Below are 18,967 nucleotides of genomic sequence, written 5' to 3' on the forward strand. Positions count from 1 at the left end.
ATAAAATTAATTAGAACAGTGCTTTAGATAGAGTCATTAGGCTATTAGAATATTCTAGTATTAGAATATGTACATTATAACTCAGTATATTAGCGAGCTGGTTCTATCTTTAACTCCGATTTAAAGTTGCTTTCTTCTGTGAAGGCTTTTCTGACTGTTCTGTTGCTAGCTGGGGTAGCATCCCTCCTTCCCTCCAATCATCTATGGAACTTGTCTTTATTTATTACTTCTCTCAGGCTACAGCTTCTTAGTTTTTATTTCTTTACTCATTTGTAAGCTTCTTGAGGGCAGAATTCGTGTCTTGCTTCTACTGGTATGTTTTTGGCTTCATTACAGTGGATAGTACAGAATGTTTATTACCTGCCCATCATGACCATCTGAGACTGTCATCCTGAGAGGCACCTTCTCCTCAATTCCATGTCTCTGCCTATGGTTATGTGCATTACCTGGAATGTGATTGTAACTCAACTCAAGGACATGCTAGAATTCTCCTGAGAGTAATGTTATTTAAAGACAAACTTGAAGTGATTTCAACCTATCAAAAGATGTTAATGTTTCACATGATGTAAAAGGAAGGAAGGAAGGAAGGAAGGAAGGAAGGAAGGAAGGAAGGAGAGGGAGAAGAGAACAGGAAAGTAGAAGGGAAGGGAAGAGGAGAGGAGAGAAATAAAGATAAATACAGGCAGGCAGCTAGGAAAAAAGGAAGAAAAAGAAAAAGTAGACTGCCTGAGAAAATACTAAGACTCGGAGAAGTAATTTGCCCAGTTGATGAAAAATTAAGTAAAGAATAGTCAAGATTCAAACCAAGATCTAAGTCCTAAGCTGGTTTTCTTTTAACCGCACCATTCTGTCTCAAAGTAAATGACCTCTGTTGATGAGCCTTAGAGCTTGTTTTTTTAAAAAAACAAGTTCTTGCCTAAAAGGGCAAAAAAACCCACATGTGTGTCTCATGTCTTAATCTATTTATAGATGTGTATAGATTTATACACATCTCAAATCCTCATAAAAGTGTTATAATTGAATGTTATCTCCATTTACAAATGAGGAAGCTGTGGCTTGCAGAAATCAAGTTACTGATCTAAAGGTGCACAACTATCAAGTTCAGGGCAGCGTTCTAGGTGCTGCCTCTAATTCTTCCTATTTAGTTGTTTGGCCTGGTTGACCCTGTTACCAACTAGTCTTAGCCTACTGGGGTTGCTGTAACAAAATACCAGAGACTGGGTGGCTTAAACCACAGACATTTATTTTCCATAGTCCTGGAGCTGAGGAAGTGCGAGACCAAGAGGCTGACAGGTCCAGTTCTTGGTGGGAGCCTGTTTCCTGGATGCTGCCTCGTTGCTGTGAGCTCCCTGGCATGACCTTCCCTTGGGGTGTGTGAAAGGAGGGAGAGCTCTGTTCTTTCTCCCTCCTCTGATTAAGGACACTAATCTCATCATGAACTTCCCACAATCGTGACCTCATCTAAACCTAATTATATCTCAAAGGTCCTACACCTTCAAATACCACCACATTGGGGAGTAGGGCTTCAACATATTCATTCCTGGGGGACAGATACATTCCTGCTCTCTCTATACCAACTTGCCAGTTTTTGGACAACCATCCTAACCGTCTCTGAGTTCCCAGCTCATCCTCAAAGCTCAGAAGTGAGAGCAGTGCTAATCATTAGCCCTAAACTCCCACATAAACACTGGACAGAGACAACAATTTTAACTATACCAAGTATAATAATTATGATTTTGTATATCTTTTTAGGTTTATATAAAATTTTATATTTTATTAATGTCCATGTTCAATAGATTCTTAGACAGAGCTGCAACTGAAAGCTTAAAAACCAGTTAGCCAGTAGCTTCATTTTTACAGACGACTGAGGCTTGGAGAGATAAAATAACCTGCTGGACAGCCTCATTTATTTATGTCACAGCAGGTATTATGAAATAAAATCCATTCCTTTCTGTATAGTCTATTACTTGTGAAGCCCATGAAGAGGCTCAGTGAAGGCAAAGATTTCTCTCTCACTTTCTCTGAGATTAGCTTTGTGAAAGCAGGGACTTGGTCATTCTTGTGCCCTCTATCTAAAGATGAAATAGTTGTTTTGCTTTTTCAAATTTACTCTTATATTAAAGAAGTTTTTTGAGAGAAGCACTATAGTAATTATATACATATATTTGACACCAATAATAACATTCATTCATATAAATAAATATAAGTTTTTCCCATGTCCAAAAACTTGTGTCTAAACCTTCTTCACACTCAGAGCTTGCAGTCTCTTGAATGTTCCTGCCTTTTTGGGGGCATGATTTTGACATCATAATTACTCCTGGTCAACAGTGTAATTTTATGATATAGAAAGAATTCTGCAATTTCCCCCTGTATTCCCCCTGCACTTTCTATTTAGTTAAGTTCATTTTTTATATCTCCCAAAATTCATTTAGAAACATCTGACAGAAAGATTGCTGATATTTTGATTCTCGTATCTTGTAGTCTGTTTGCATCTTTTGCATATCCCATTAGCCCGATTTAAGAGATTTGACAGTTTCTACATGATGTTTCTGTATCTACAATAGTGTGGTCTAAGACACTGCCACATGAAACTATGTTTTCATTAAGTATTTCTTAAAAGCGTAAATAAAGGCAAAAAGAACTGGGCTATGATTTCTAATTCCACTTCTGTCCCCACTGGGTTGAGATGATGTGCATCAGCGAGCATCCGTTCACGCAGCAACGATGCGTCTTATGAAATTGCCTTTTGCTCTGTGCCCTATAGATCATAATGCCTCAGATGAGACTATCACAATGATTTTATTCATATTAATAAAGAAACCAACTGGGTCCACTTGTTGCTAATGTTCTAATGAATCTTAATGCCAATCAGTGCTAACATGGAACAATCTCAGCCCTATGTCCCAACAAGTACACTTATTCTTCCACTGTGAAGACCGCACCAAGATGACAGCATGTCTCAGGTTCCTGTGAGCTGCAGTAACCTCCCCTCTGAATAAAATGTGGAACCAGTAAATGACTCCAGATAGAGAGAACAGGTAAAAGGAATGTGGAGGAGGCAAGTTTCAGCAATGAAATGTGTTTATTACACTTCTATGTTTATTTTATTGGAAGTTGCCATTGCCCATAATTGAATAGTTTTAAGGTTTCTGGTGTTTGTATCACTTCCAAATCATAAGACTGACTAAAAGGCCACACATTTCCGTGTGGTCTAAATAAAGACTAGAAGAACAGTGGGAGGCAGAGTGAGACATGTGCAAGGGCAGGAAACCAGGAAAGTGTGAGGGCGGACTCCCATGGCTCACCAGTACCATGCCATCTCTCAAGAAGTCTGGCTTGAGTCAAGTCGCGTTGAGAGAGCATTCCTTAGAGATCTTTGTCTTCAGTTATTAATTGCCCCACATGGGCACTGTCAGGCCATCGGTCACATCCAAAACTTTCATTTCAGATGAGTTGACAGGGGAAAAGCTTTCAGTGTTATCCAAGTTTTCCTGAAGTGGTGTCAGACGAAGGACGTCAAAAGATTCAAAGGTGCTGCAAAACACAGACTTTATGAGCAGAGATTGTGACTTCCTTTAAGTGTATATTATTGAAGCTCTGTGTCACTTTCTGAAAATCTTAGGATTTAAGGTGAAAGGGCATACTTCTTCCCTTTATGTCATTTTGGGGCAAAAGAAAAAATCTTCTACTAAGCAGTGCTGCCAAAGGATGGAAATAAGCAATACCCAACATTAAAAAATAAAAACATATTAAATACTGTAAGTTAAGAAGAGGAAAGCTAATAGAAATAACCTCAGAAGACTGCGGCCAGGCTGTGACAGAGAGAAGGCAAGTACACCAGCCCCTGTCATTTTGACATCAACTGACTAATTTGCTCCAGCTTTTCTTGAGGTTTCTTTTAGTGTATTTATAACCACAAAAGCATTTATTTTGGTCCCAAGATAAAAGGCTTTTACGCAATGGTGCATATTTCTAAGGTAACAATGTTTCCATTGTCACAACTGCCATAAGTGGGGGGGGGATGCTACCTACCCCATTTATTTTGCTGGGCACGAGCTCTAGCAAAATACTGCTTGGGAACTTAACCTAATTTCTATTGCACAGTTGCTAGTTGAAAGAGGGAAAAATGCTTTTCAAATGATTTCATCTTTTCTGATATCATAAAGAAGGAAAATATCTTAGACACCAATGTCCTAGGACATTCTATCCTCTAACCTGGTACCCAGAACTCATGCATGCTGAATTAGACACGAGGGAAGAGGCGGATGTCCAAAAGATAAGTGATTGCAGATGTTTTTTCTGCTTTTCATTAATGCTGTGCTCCAGCTGTTTCATCTTTATACTGGTAAAGTCTCTATCAGCACAAAGGATGAACAGCAGAAGGTGGAGGTGTTCTGGAACACGCAAAGGCCAAAATAATATTTTCTACAATATTGAAGATAACACAAAAACTGGGGCCAGAAATTTCTACTATCAAAAGTTTTGATATTTTCCTTCTTTATGATAAGCAATTGCTGGGCTTTATCCTCTTATTGGAAAACAAGACAACAGTCTCATGACTCCTCATGACTCCACTGGCTAATGGGCAAATCCTCAATTGTCCTCAATTAAGCCTGTCCCCAAGAAAATACCAAAAAAGAGATAGAATGCAAATATGTGGGTTTTTAAAGCCTTCCTTTCTCACAAACACAAATGGAGTAGACCATAAGAATGAACAAAGTGTAATGATGGCAAAATAAATGAAAAGTAGAACCAGCTTCACTTTGCTGGAAGCTACATGCAGCACAATGATGACAAGTAAGATGTTCATTCTTACTCTACAAAATGTTTTCTTAGGACAGCTGGAGGGCATGGCTCCCTGGTCGGAACATCTGCTTTGAGGCACCTAGACTCCTTGGAGCCACAGGCTACAATTCTGGTGCAATTTACTTAACTCTTTATCTTGAGCAGAACTAAACAGGATTCCCAATGGTCCTCAAGAAGTCTGGGGGGAAATGTACCTGCCAGTGGCTCTGCTTGGAGATAAAAGAATTCAAATGATTAAACTTGACACTTCAGCCCCAAGTTACCTTCTTTACATTGTTCATTGCCACCAGAATATCACGTTTGTTGTATATATTGGGTCTTTCCTTTAAGGATTTCAAAGTATTTACTGGCATGGTCTGATGGCAGAAATGAGCAATGTTCATGCTTTAAGGGTAAGAAAAGTGAGGCACTAGAATCCCACAGTAAGGAAAAAATAGGTGGTAATAAACTCTGGTCCCTTACCTTGGAATGCACAGTCATTTTCTCTGACAGAGTTTTCTGGTGGTGGTGGTGGGGTGGTGAAGGTCTGACAGATGTGCCTCTCAGACCACAGATAAAGACTTCATTACAAAGATACTGATCAGTCTGAAACAGAGTAAATTGAACCACTTCTTTGAGCTTTACTTGTTTAATCCTTAAACTGAGGTTAAGAAATGCCCACCTATCTGGGCCCATTCCAGGATAAAATCACACCTGAGGACACACCAAACACACCAGGTGGTGCAGCAATGTCCCTCTCAGTCCAAATCACAAGGATAGCATTGTAAAGTAAGCCTCCAAGAACTTTCCACCCCCACAACAGGAGGTATGGAAGAGAGTACTTTATAAGAGCCTTCATGTCTGAGCCAAATAACCTGAAAATAGAACTTCTTCCACTTGCGTTTTCTTTAACACAACACATCCTCCATCCACCTACCCATTCCATTACATGTTCAATGCCCATTAAAGGTCTTGCTATGTGTAAGCACCAGGGGTACGAGATGCAACAAGTCAGACTCTCACAAGTGGTTTAAGAAGCTAGTAGAGAGCAACCGATGTGTGTACGAATTGTTACAATGCAGAGGGTGAAGGACACAAATAAACCATTTCAACAACTATGTAATGACAGCCAGTGTGTGATATCATTCCTTTCATTTCCCAGAGTATTTTGCCCATATCAACTGTTCAGGAAGTTTTCTACAATCAAGTCTTAATTATGATGACTGTTAGCATATAAGCTTCCTTACTTGCTGCACAATCATCCTCATCTATCACACAAGGTTGCTGAAAAGATGGAGTTATTTTATACAAAGCACTTAGCATAGTTAAAGAACTCACTAATGTTATTACTATAGTTATCATATCATAATTAGATCATCACTATACTGTCAGCACTAAATGCAGGAAAATGATGTGTCCCACTGATCCTAAAAACAGGGCAAGGCCATGGAGGGTGAGAACAAGCGCAAGGTCTAGTCCATATACACAGTAAAACCATCCTCAGAGAACACAGACATGCTTAGCTCACTGCACCTCCACGTCAGGCCCAGGGCAGAAGAGGCTGAGCCACAGCTGTCCCAAAAGGTAAATTAGTGAATGCTCACCTTCAAAGCATTTCAGAGTATCTCCTAACAAATATCTCCCTAGTACACCTATTGTGTTTCTTGAAAATCTTTTAGCAGAAACTCAGATTGAAGATCTTTGGAGAAATCATATATTTGTTTAAAGCAGTGGTCTTCAACCAGAAGGACACTCTGGTCCCACCCCTCAGGAGGTACCTGCAGTGTCTGGAAACACTTTGGATCCACATAACAGGGAAAGCAGACGTGAGGTCACTGAACACGCTACTGGCATCTAGTGGGTAAAGGCTGGAGATGCTGCTAAACATCTTACTATGCACAGAATGAACCCCACAATGGGAGTCCCTGATCCAAAACACCAATGAGGCCAAAGCTGAGAAATCTTGCCTTAAGAAACCCATGCTTATTTAGACTGACTTAGTTATTTCCCTTCACTACTTTTTTTCACCTAATTGCAAACTGTTATGTAAATGGTCGAGCTATTCCTTCTTTAAACAAGAGAAAGGATCATATAGAGAAAGGATCACTCTATATGCCAGCAGAAAAATGAAATCTAAGAGATGTGAATTTTTTTACTATTTCACATTTTACCCGAGGGCCAGCTCCATGCCGTTCCCTGAAACAAGCATTTTAATGGTGTGAAGCGCACACCTATGCAATGCCTCCTAAGCTGCCACTGTACGGTTAATTCCTATTGCAGATCCAGATTGCATTTTTGTCCCACCCCTGAGGAAGGTCCAAGTAGACTTTGGAAGATTCAAGAGTTTAGCAAATAATCTAACGCAATATTGTGAGCACCAACAATATGCCAGACAAGGTTCTAGATGCTTGAGATAGATACACTGGTGAACAGAGAAAAGAAATCAAGTATTGAGGGGCTCACATTTCATGAAGATTTGAGTAAAATTTAGGAAATTCTTAAACTGAAATACCTTTATATAGAGTGTATTTTTCTAACCAATTTATCTCTCTTGATTCAACAAGGGAAATTGGTTTCAAGAGAGATTTTACCTACATCAGAAATTAATCTATTTCCAAGGCAACAGAACAAAATATACTGCAGTAACAAGCCAGTCTTTTGCAGATTGTTTGTTAAGAAATTAAGGCTTACAGTATATAAAAAACCAATGTGAGAAAGATCCAAGCCTAGGTAGATTTCTCTGGTCCAGGTTAAAAAAAAATGGAGATGGACACATTTATTCTACATCCTGCTTTGTTTTAGGGGAAAAACTTTCACAAGACAACTGATTTCTTTTGGAATAGCCGGCCATGATTGTGTTAATAATAAAAGTCACTTAGGCATTTAGCATACAGGGCTACTGACCTTGCATTCTCTCTGCTTAGCTTCAGGGGCAGCATTGAAATGCCACCCCAATCGTCCCAGTCCTAGAGACTAATGACAGCTTGAATCCGTCCTGGGAAATAAGCAGGCAGGGAAATGTCACCTGTCTGACAGCTCTCTGCTGGAGAGCCATCACCATAAAGGTAGCAGTGTCTCTGGCAGGCTTTTCTGGGTCCTCTGTTCCCCATAATTTTCTTATAGGTTTTTTTTCACTCAGATACTACTTCAAATAATAGAATTATTTTCATGTCTCTTCATACCCTACATTATTTTACAAAGAGACTGTGCAAGGAACATCTTTCCTAGGCAGCACCTAGAATAATATCTGGTATCCAAAAATGTACATAAGTTAATCAATGAATTCATACATATTTGAATGGAGTAAGGGGGTGGCAGCTCAGGAAATTCTGAGAACTCCAAGAAAATTATATACATATTGTTAGTGAGATTTTTTTTTGAACAATTACTTTAGGCAGAAATTGAAGGAAAGTGCCTTTTAACTTACACCTCAACTTTCTTAACCTATTCATCTAAATTAAGACACTTTTCTTCCATTTGCTTCTAAAAGACAAATCCTTAATATATGTACAAATACATATGTATTTGTTGAACTCATGAGATGCATGGAATTCCCTGGGGAGAAGCAGAGAGGGTTCCTGCTGGAGCCTGCTGATGATACCCTTCTCCTGGCCGAGGCACACGCCCTCTGCTGCTGTTTGCTAGCTGCCCACAGAGGTGCGTTGGAACCAGCAGCCCTTGAGACCCCGGTCCTACCGGCAGCAACAAGACTGTGAATTTCTTTTGGTTCTAACATTGTCTGGGGATACAGTTGAGCAAAGAATGCCACACATTTACACCAACATTTATCCAGGATGACTTCTGTTGTACAGTTCCCCTGTTAATTACAATATTATACTCACTTTGAAAACAAAGGAAATAGAATGATGAGGCTGGTTCAAAGGCTGCTTATATCATTCTTTAAAGGAGATGAAGTGATATCTTGAGCCCTCTGTCTCACAATAAGCCTCATGACACAATCGTGAATTCTAAGGTCTGGAGCCAGGAGCTCTGAATATCCCTGTGGCTATAATGAAATAAATAGCTTCAAGAGACCATCACTCAAGCCATACAAGTTACTAGTTCATGTTCCACTTGCAGACTTTCCTATCAATGTGGAACATACATTAGGTGTCTTCAAGTTTGAATTTCAGGACACCTTCCCACAAAGGATGGGAGTATGTTATGCAGATCAAGACCCTGACAAAAGGAGTCCACACAGTGAAAACAAACCAAATGCTGGGGCCTTCAGCAAGCATTTAAAATATGGCCCTGAGAGGTAAAGTTCAAATCTTTATCTTCCAGGAAAGTTCAAGAGTTAGCTTCTACCAAATTCGTCCATGGTGGTCAAAGGTCTTCAGTGAACAAAATGTTCTGAAGGAAAAAAGTGGATTGAGGAGCTAAATCTTGAAAAGAGGAGGATTATTGGGAGGTCAGGGGAAGTTGAAGAAATAATTTAAAAGATTGGGTGAGGGTAGAAAATAGACTTTTTTCATTTTTGTAGTTTAGGAAGTAGTTTTTGGGTGGTAGCATACCATAGAAGCAATCGTGAGTGATGGCGACAGAGTAGCACGGAGGGAACCCAGCTCCCGTGCGCCTGGTAGAAAATCCAGGCAGATCTATTGAAGAACAGCATAATCAACCAACAATTCCCCAACATTTATGAAAATAGGAGACCACAGAGTGTGACAGAGGAACCAGACACCTGCAGGTCAGCGAGGACTCCAGAAGGCGAGTGAGGACAAAAGCGGCTGCGCCCGAGGCACACCCACGCGGAGGAGAAGTGGCGGGCAATCTGGGCTGACACCATCAGTGGGAAATAGAGGCCCCGTCTGAGTCCAGTGCCAGGGTGCCTATGGCGGAGGGAACTCCAGAGGCCTGGCACCCGGTGGGCCGTGGGCCTGCTACAGGGTCTGTGGGAGAGAACTGACTCCCCCCTCCCCGGCTAGGCAGGCTAGGTAATACCGGGCAGAGACCTGTGGGCTTAAGTTAACGTAAAGGGTGGCAGGGGTGGAGGGCCCTGTTCAACTGTGGACTCTGTGGTCACCAGCCTGCCATCCCGCCAGCCCACCAGCCCACCAGCCCACCAGCCCACCAGCCCTGGGGAATTGAGAAGGACACTGTCATGCCAGTCTTTAGGGATTGGGCTGGGCTGAGAGGCAGGCTTTGTGGAGAAGTCTCTATTGGAAAGTGAACTGAGGTGTTCTGTGACAGCAACTTGCCTCACGGCCCAACCACCCAGCAGCCATCCAGGAGAGGGGTGGGAACACCTGGGTTCCACCACGGGACTGAGAAGGACAGACAGTGCCAGATACCAGGCAGCCTGCCAGGGGTGCGGGCGCCCACATCCCAATCTGGTAGCCTGGCTTGAAAGCCTGCATAACTGCCCTCAGAGAGGCCCTGCCGCAACCAGAAAAACCGGTTTGGACAGTTTGAAACCGACAAAGGAAGGTTTTTTGGTTTTTTTTGGTTTTGTTTTGTGTGTGTGTGTGTGTGTGTGTGTGTGTGTGTGGTTTTTTTCTCTCCTTTTTTTTTCTCAACTTCTTTTCTAAGTAATCTTATATCTTTTAAACTGTATTGTTGCTCTGTCTTTCAATACTCTGTCTCTCATTTCTTTTTCTTTTTGTCCAGTTTTAGTCCTTCCGTTCTTCCCAAATTCTCCGCTTATTCCTCCTTTCTCCTGACTTTTGTGTGTGCTTGTGTGTGTGTGTGTGTGTGTGTCTGTGTGTGTGTGTGTGTTGGATTGTTTGTTTGTGTGTTGCTTAGTTTTCTTTTAGGTGTATTATTATTTTTTTGCATTATTCTCACTTCTTTCTTTTATTTTAAGAATATCTTTGTATTCCTCCTCTTTCTGTACAGGTTTCTTAGTCCTGGCTGGTTATATTGTACTACCTGACAGGTTCCCACTGCTCTTTCCTCCACAATGTATTGCTAATTTTCTATACTTCACTTGCTTTCTTTTGGCATACTACCCAAGCTCTATAACCCTCATTTAGACAGATCACATAGAGTTTATCACATGAATGTTGCTCTAATATTATTGTAAATAAGAGCTGTTCTATACAACGGTAATACTTCATAACACATCTCTTGGACCTTAGACCATGTTACAGGTTCCTGAATTCTATTACTCTATTTACTCACATGCTACACCTAGTTACTAACCTGTACTCTCACCTTACCTCAAAATCTGACCACCCGCAACTACACTGCTTTCTAGATACAACTCACAAGCCTCCCCTTCCCAAAAAGAGACTTAACTTATGTCCATTCTTTCTTAAAAGTGGCAAGCTGGGTCAAAGAGCACAGTAAACTCTATACATAGCCAGAAGATTGTCTATTTCTTCTCTACAGACTGTGACTGTAAATAACATAAAATAATCTTCTGCTATCATAAATCATTTTGCCTCCCCCTCCAACTGATCACACACACACAATAAAGAAAGGAGTAGGTTATGGAAGTGGAGTACACCAAGATACCTGCAGGAGACTGCACCACTGAATTTCACAGGTATCCTACCACAGAAGTTCACACCATAAACCCAGGGAACCAGAACAGATCAATTTAAGAAGCTGAGGACAACAAGAAGAGTATCACAAACAATGGGAAGACAAAGAAACAATCCCCAAATGAAAGAAAAGGAGGAAGTCTCAGAAAGAATGTTAGATGAAATAGAGGCAAGTCAACTATCAGATATTGAATTCAAAGCACTGGTTATCAGGAAATTCAAAGAGCTTACAACAAGCTACCAGAAACTACAGGGGAGCTACAATGAACTCTCTGAAAACTATACCAACATGAAAAAGGAAATAGAAACCATCAGTAAAAGTCAAGAGGAAATGAAGAATACAATTTCTGAACTGAAGAACACAGTAGAAGGTATGAAGAGTAGGATTGATGAAGCAGAAGATCAGATCAGTGAGTTGGAGGACACAGTAGAAAGAATCTCCCAGAAAGAACAAGAAAGGAAAAAGATGCTTAGAAAGAATGAAGAGGGATTAAGAGAAATGCAAGACAATATGAAACATAAGAATATCCGAATAATAGGAATACCAGAAGGAGAAGAAGAACAAGGGATAGAAAATCTACTTGAAAAAGGAATAACGGAAAATTTTCCTAAGCTGAGGAGAGATAAAGTCACACGAATCCAGGAATCGCAGAGAGTCCCAATCAGGTGGAATCCAAAGAGGCCTACTGCAAGACACATCATCATTAAAATAGCAAAACTCCAAGACAAAGAGAGAATTCTAAAGGCAACAAGGGAGAAAAAGGAAGTAAAATACAAGGGAGTCCCAATAAGGCTGGCTATTGACTTCTCAATAGAAACATTCCACGCAAGAAAAGAATGACAAGAAATATTCCAAGTAATGAGAAACAGAGGGCTACAACTAAGCCTATTGTACCTAGCAAGGTTCTCAATCAAGATAGAAGGCAAATAAAGAGCTTCCAAGACAAAAGAAGTCTAAAAGAATATGCCTCCACCAAACCAGCTTTACAAGAATTACTAAAAGGACTGCTTTAAGGAAAGGAAGGAAAAGAGAGAGACAGAGAGAAACACAGGTACATAAATGTCAATGAATAAGTACCTTTCAATAATAACCTTAAACGTAAATGGATTAAATGCACCAATTAAAAGACATAGAATAGCTGAATGAATAAGAAAGCATGATCCACACATATGCTGCCTATAAGAGACCCACCTCAGGTCAAAAGACCACCACAGACTAAAAGTGAAAGGATGGAAACAAATTTTCCAAGCAAATGGGCAAGAAAAAAAAGCTGGGGTAGCAATTCTCATATCAGACAAAATAGACCTCAAAAACAGGGCCATAAAGAGAGACTCAGAAGGTCACTTCATATTACTCAAGGGAAGAATCCACCAAGAAGACATTAACATCATAAATATATATGCACCCAAACTAGGAGCACACAAATATTTTTTAAAAATCCTAGAAGACCTCAAGAAAGATATTGACAGCAACACAATTACAGTAGGGGATTTTAACACCCCACTGTCAAAAATGGACAGATCTTCCAAACAAAATATCAACAAAGATATAGCAGCATTAAACGACACCCTAGAGGAAATGGACCTAATTGATATGTAGAGAGATAGCCCTCCATCCCAAAGAAGCTAAATACACATTCTTTTCAAATGCACATGGAACATTTTCAAAGATAGACCACATAATAGGACACAAAACATGACTCAACAAATTTAGGAAACTAGAAATCATACCAAGCATTTTCTCTGATCACAAGGGACTGAAATTGGAAACTAACCCCACAGGAAAAAACCCAAAACACCCAAAAGCATGGAGACTGAATGGTGTGCTATTAAACAACGAATGGGTCAAGATAGAAATTAGGGAAGAAATCAAAAAGTTTCTAGAAACAAATGAAAATGAACTCACAACAACCCAAAACTTATGGGACACAGTGAAGGCAGTCCTGAGAGGGAAGTTTATAGCAATACAGGCTTACCTAAAGAATACAGAACCATTTCAAACAAACAACCTAACCCCACACCTGCAAGAACTCAAGGAACAACAAAGACAGCCCAGAGCAAGTAGAAGGAAGGAAATAACCAAGATCAGAGCAGAATTAAATGGCATAGAGACTAAAGGCACAAGTCTAAGGATCAATGAATACAGGAGTTGGTTTTTTGAAGAGATAAAAAAATAGACAAACCTTTAAGTAGGCTCATCAAGAAAAAAAGAGAGAGGACCCAAATAAACACAATCAGAAATGAAAGAGGAGAGATTACAACTGATGCCACAGAAATAGAAGGGATTGTAAGGAATTACTATGCAGAGCTGTATGCCAAAAAATTTGAAAATCTAGGTGAAATGGACAAATTTCTATATAATCTTCCAAAATTCAATGAAAAAGAAGCAGAAAACCTGAACAGGCCAATAAGAGCAGATGAAATTGTAGAAGTAATCAAAAAACTCCCATCACACAAAAGCCCTGGACCAGATGGTTTCACAGGAGAATTCTACAAAGCTTTTAAGGAAGAGCTAACCTCTATTCTTCACAGACTATTCAAAAAATCCAAAAGGAGGGAAAACTCCCCAACTCTTTATATGAAGCCAGTAACATCCTAATTCCAAAGCCAGATACACAACAAAGAAAGAAAACTTCAGGCCAATACTGCTGATGAACAAAGATGCTAAAATCCCCAATAAAATATTGGCAAATCGCATCCAACAATACATCAAAAAGATCATACACCACGACCAAGTGGGATTCATCCCAGGGATGCAAGGATGGTTCAATATTCATAAATCAGTAAATGTAATACATCACATAAACAAAAGCAAAGACAAAAACCACATGATCATATCAATAGACGTGGATATAGCTTTTGATAAGGTACAACACCCATTTATGATAAAGGTACTCAGCAAAGTGGGAATAGAGGGAGCATTCCTCAATATAATAAAGGCCATATATGAAAGACCTACAGCCAACATCATCCTCAATGGACAAAAACTAAAAGCTTTTCCACTAAGCTCAGGAACAAGACAAGGTTGCCCAGTTTCACCCCTTCTATTCAATATAGTATTGGAAGTTCTAGCCACAGCAATCAGACAAGAAAAGGAAATAAAAGGCATCCAAATCGGAAAGGAGGAAATAAAACTGTCATTGTTTGCAGATGACATGATAGTGTATATGGAAAGTCCTATAGCTTCTACCAAAAAACTGCTCGAACTAATCAATAAATTTGGCAAAACAGCGGGATACGAAGTCAATATCCAGAAATCAAAGACATTTTTGTATACCAACAATGAAACAGAAGAAGCAGAAATCAAGAAAAAAATCCCATTCAATATAGCAAAAAGAAAAATAAAATATCTGGGAATAAACCTAACCAAGAAGGTAAAAGACCTGTATACAGAAAACTACACAACACTGAAGAAAGAAATCAAGGGAGACACAAACAAATGGAAACAAATATTGTGTTCATGGATTGGAAGAATTAACATCATCAAAATGTCCATACTACCCAAAGCAATTTACAGATTCAATGCAATACCTATTAAAGTACCAATGGAATATTTCACAGACATAAAACAAACACTTCAAAAATTTATATGGAACCATAAAAGACCCCAAATAGCAGCTACAATTTTGAGAAAGAAGAACAAAGTAAGAGGGATTACAATATCTGATATCAAACTGTATTACAGGGCCACTGTAATCAAAACAGCCTGGTATTGGCATAAAAATGGGCACATAGACCAATGGAATAGAACAGAGAGCCCAGAAATAAACCCAAATCTCTACAGTCAATTAATATTCACAAAGGGGCCAGTAACATAAAATGGAGTAAAGATAGCCTCTTCAACAAATAGTGTTGGGAGAACTGGACAGCCACATGCAAAAAAATGAAACTCGAGCACCAACTTACACCATACACCAAAATAAATTCAAGGTGGATAAAAGACTTAAATATAAGCCGGGAAACCATTAAAGCCCTGGAGCAGAGCATTGACAGGTAAATCTCAGATATTCCATGCAGCAATATTTTTATTGATACATCCCCTAGAGCAAGGGACATGAAGGAAAGAATAAACAAATGGGATCTCATCAAACATAAAAGCTTCTGCATGGCTAAGGAAAAGAGTATCAAGATAAAAAGAGAAGCAACTGTTTGGGAAAACATATTTGCCAATGATACCTCAGACAAAGGTTTAATCTCCAAAATATACAAAGAACTCACACGAGTCCACTCAAAGAAGACGAGCAACCCAATTAAAAAATGGGCAAAGGACTTGAACAGACACTTCACCAAGCAGGACATACAGAGGATCCAGAGACACATGAAAAGGTGCTCGATATCACTAGCTATCAGAGAGATGCAAATTAAAACCACAATGAGATACCACTTAACACCAGTCAGAATGGCTACCATAAACAAAGAAACAAACAATAAGTGTTGGATAGGTTGTGGGGAAAAGGGGACTCTAGTTCACTGTTGGTGGGATTGCAGACTGGTACAACCACTATGGGAAACAGTATGAAATTTTCTAAGAAAACTAAAAATGAATGTGCCTTTTGACCCAGCAATTCCACTATTAGGAGTATATCCTAAGAACCCTGAAGCACCAATCCAAAAGAACCTATGCACCCTGATGTTCATAGCAACACAATTTACGATAGCCAAGAGTTGGAAGCAACCTAGATGCCCATGGGTCAATGACTGGATCAAAAAACTATGGTGCATTTACACAATGGAATTCTATGCTGCAGAAAGGCAAAAGGAGCTCCTACCCTTTGCAACATCATGGATGGGACTGGAAAGCATTATACTGAGCGAAATAAGCCAGGCGGTGAAAGACAAATACCATATGATATCACCGTTAACAGGAATCTAAACAACAAAGCAAACAAGCAAGCAAAATGTGACCAAAGACACTGAAATACAGAACCTGCTGACAGGGTTCAGAGGGGAGAGGGAAGAGAAACACAGGGGAAAAGGGGATGGGCTCACATGAACATGTATAAAGGACACATGGACAATAACTAAGGTGGGGGGCTGAAATGAGAGGGAGGTGGGGAGCACTGTGGGGGCAGGGCTGGAAATAGAAGACAGAAAACTGTACTTGAACAAGAATTAAATAAAAAAAAGATGGGTACACTTTCAAAAAAAAAGAAGCAATCATGAAATCTGTTGGGTGGTGCACCAACCAACATTTTTTAAATGAAATGGACAACTTTGAAAAATGGTATGCATGTGTGTGGTAATGGGCCACAGTATAAAATGAACTTCTATAAAATGTTTCAAGTTCATTGACCTAGAGGAATTTTTACAGTGTTCATTATGATGTGGGAGAAGATTTTAAAAGTTTTCTTGACTCTTTTTTGGAACAACTGAACGTTATCACCTATTCTAAGTTAGTTCAGCACTTCTTCCCTCCAAAATCATTAACCGGTGAGAGCGTCAGGTGCACTGTTTTGGACTAAGCAGTTGATGTAGGCAGAGTGTCACCCAGAGGCTGTAGCAAGCATCCTAAACTTCCTGAGCCTCCGTTTCTTCATCTATAAAATCAGAAATACTACTGTCTACTTGATAAAGTGTCAAAGTTAGTAATGAAAAGCAAATAAAAGCACTTAGTACAGTTCCTGATGCAGGGTAAGAGGTAAATAAATGTTTCTTCTCCTTCCAGATTTCATTCAGGGGAAAAGGCACCTTCTTCCATTCCCTGTTCCCCTATAAAGACAAGGGGACACCTCTCACACAGTGCTTGGATGCTATGATATTGTCAAGTGATTTTCTGCTGTCAAGTTAATAAAGGATTATGTCCTCCCCCTCTTCCTGGCCAGCACAGCCTGCTAATGGAAAAATCAGAAAATATCTCAGAGCACTAAGTGAGAATCAGCTCTGTATAAAAGCAATTTTCTCCAGTTTTATGAGTGAGGGGAACTATAAATCACTCAATCCATTTGCATTTATACTGTTTTTTTAAAGGGGGTGTAATGGGGAGATGGGAAGGATACCTGGCAATGAGAAATGTTACCCTAGGACAGAAGAAAATGTTTATAAAATGATCCCTTTGTTGGCCAGCGGCAGGATATTTGTGCCAGGAGAGTAGGGGAGCGGGGTAAGGAGAGGTTACATCAAACTCTGAATCATGGGCTAAACCTTAAAATTGAAATACCTGTTCTTTGAGTTAATAACTTATCACTAGCATCACTTTTTTTTTAATGGAGAAAAAGGTTTTCTTAAGATGGCTTAACTGTTCTGCAATGCCTGCTGCATAAAACCAGATAGAACTCTCCCAGTGTTACTGACGGACCTCTTGGCTTTTACCAGCTCAATGATATTTACTCTCTCCCTGAGCAATTTCAGATAAGCTAAGCCAGCAGCTGGGGGGACCCCAGCTGTAACTAAGCCTGATGTCCTTGCTTCATCTAAGAGAAAGCCCATGGGGCTGACTCCAAGCATCCAAATGGAGAGAAAATATTTTCCACTACCAAGGACAGATAATCTGAACTATGTTAAACCCAGTCTCTGTGGAATTCTTACTTGAACATTTCTTGCTTAGAGGTAAACCAAGGTCGCTCAAAAAATTTCATAGGAAATTTATTGACAAGAGTCTTCCATTTTCAGTAATTATTTCCCCCTAGAAATAAATGCATACAGTTAGTACAGATAACAAAAGAGACCTCTCAGAACAGGCTTGGCCTGGGCCAGCAGCAGTGCTGGAGTAGGACCAAAAGTGGTGCTCCAGGCAGGAAGGCTTCCGAAATTGTAGAATTTATCCCTTTTTCTGGGATACATCAGACAAGTCAGAACAACATTATATAAAGAATTGAAGTCAAGAGAGGGAACAGTTTTTGGAAGAGCAGATAGAGTCCAACATCAGACCTTATATTTCCAGACTCACCCACACATTGAGGGAAATAGGAGAATTTCACCATTTCTGTGTAGAGGTTAATTGTTCCCTCATCTAGACCCTTCCTTCCCCTGAATCGAGTTCCTTCAATAAACATTGTATAGGACGCGTGTTCACTGTCTTCTTTGGGCCATTGATTAATTTTTTTCTGTCCAAATTCAGTTCTCTCCACTGACCTACGTATTATCTATCTATGTAGCNCTCACCCACACATTGAGGGAAATAGGAGAATTTCACCATTTCTGTGTAGAGGTTAATTGTTCCCTCATCTAGACCCTTCCTTCCCCTGAATCGAGTTCCTTCAATAAACATTGTATAGGACGCGTGTTCACTGTCTTCTTTGGGCCATTGATTAATTTTTTCTGTCCAAATTCAGTTCTCTCCACTGACCTACGTATTATCTATCTATGTAGCTATCTATCTATCTATGTAGCTATCTATCTATCTATCTACTTTTCAACTGGGTAGGAACACATATAGTTTTTAAAATGTATTGTTGACACTAATATAGATGTCCCCTTTCCCCCACGCTTTGCTCCCCTCAACCCAGCCCCCACTCTGGCTATCGCCACACTGTTATCTGTGTCTATGAATTATGCGCACATGTTCTTTGTCTATCTAGCTAGCTCGCTATCTGTCTTTATAAGTCTGAACCTTTCTTTCAATCTCTTGAACTCCTCCTTATGTTTCTCTTTGATCTTGTCTCTTATTCATATGATGTGGCTTATTAGTATATGATCTAACCACTTTCACTGATTTCCTCAGCTGTAAAATGTCACAAAACATTACATTCCTGGTT

The sequence above is a fragment of the Sturnira hondurensis genome, unplaced genomic scaffold (genome assembly GCF_014824575.4).
Source record: "Sturnira hondurensis isolate 20B ecotype Veracruz unplaced genomic scaffold, ASM1482457v3 Scaffold0020119, whole genome shotgun sequence".
Classification (NCBI taxonomy): Eukaryota; Metazoa; Chordata; class Mammalia; order Chiroptera; family Phyllostomidae; genus Sturnira; species Sturnira hondurensis.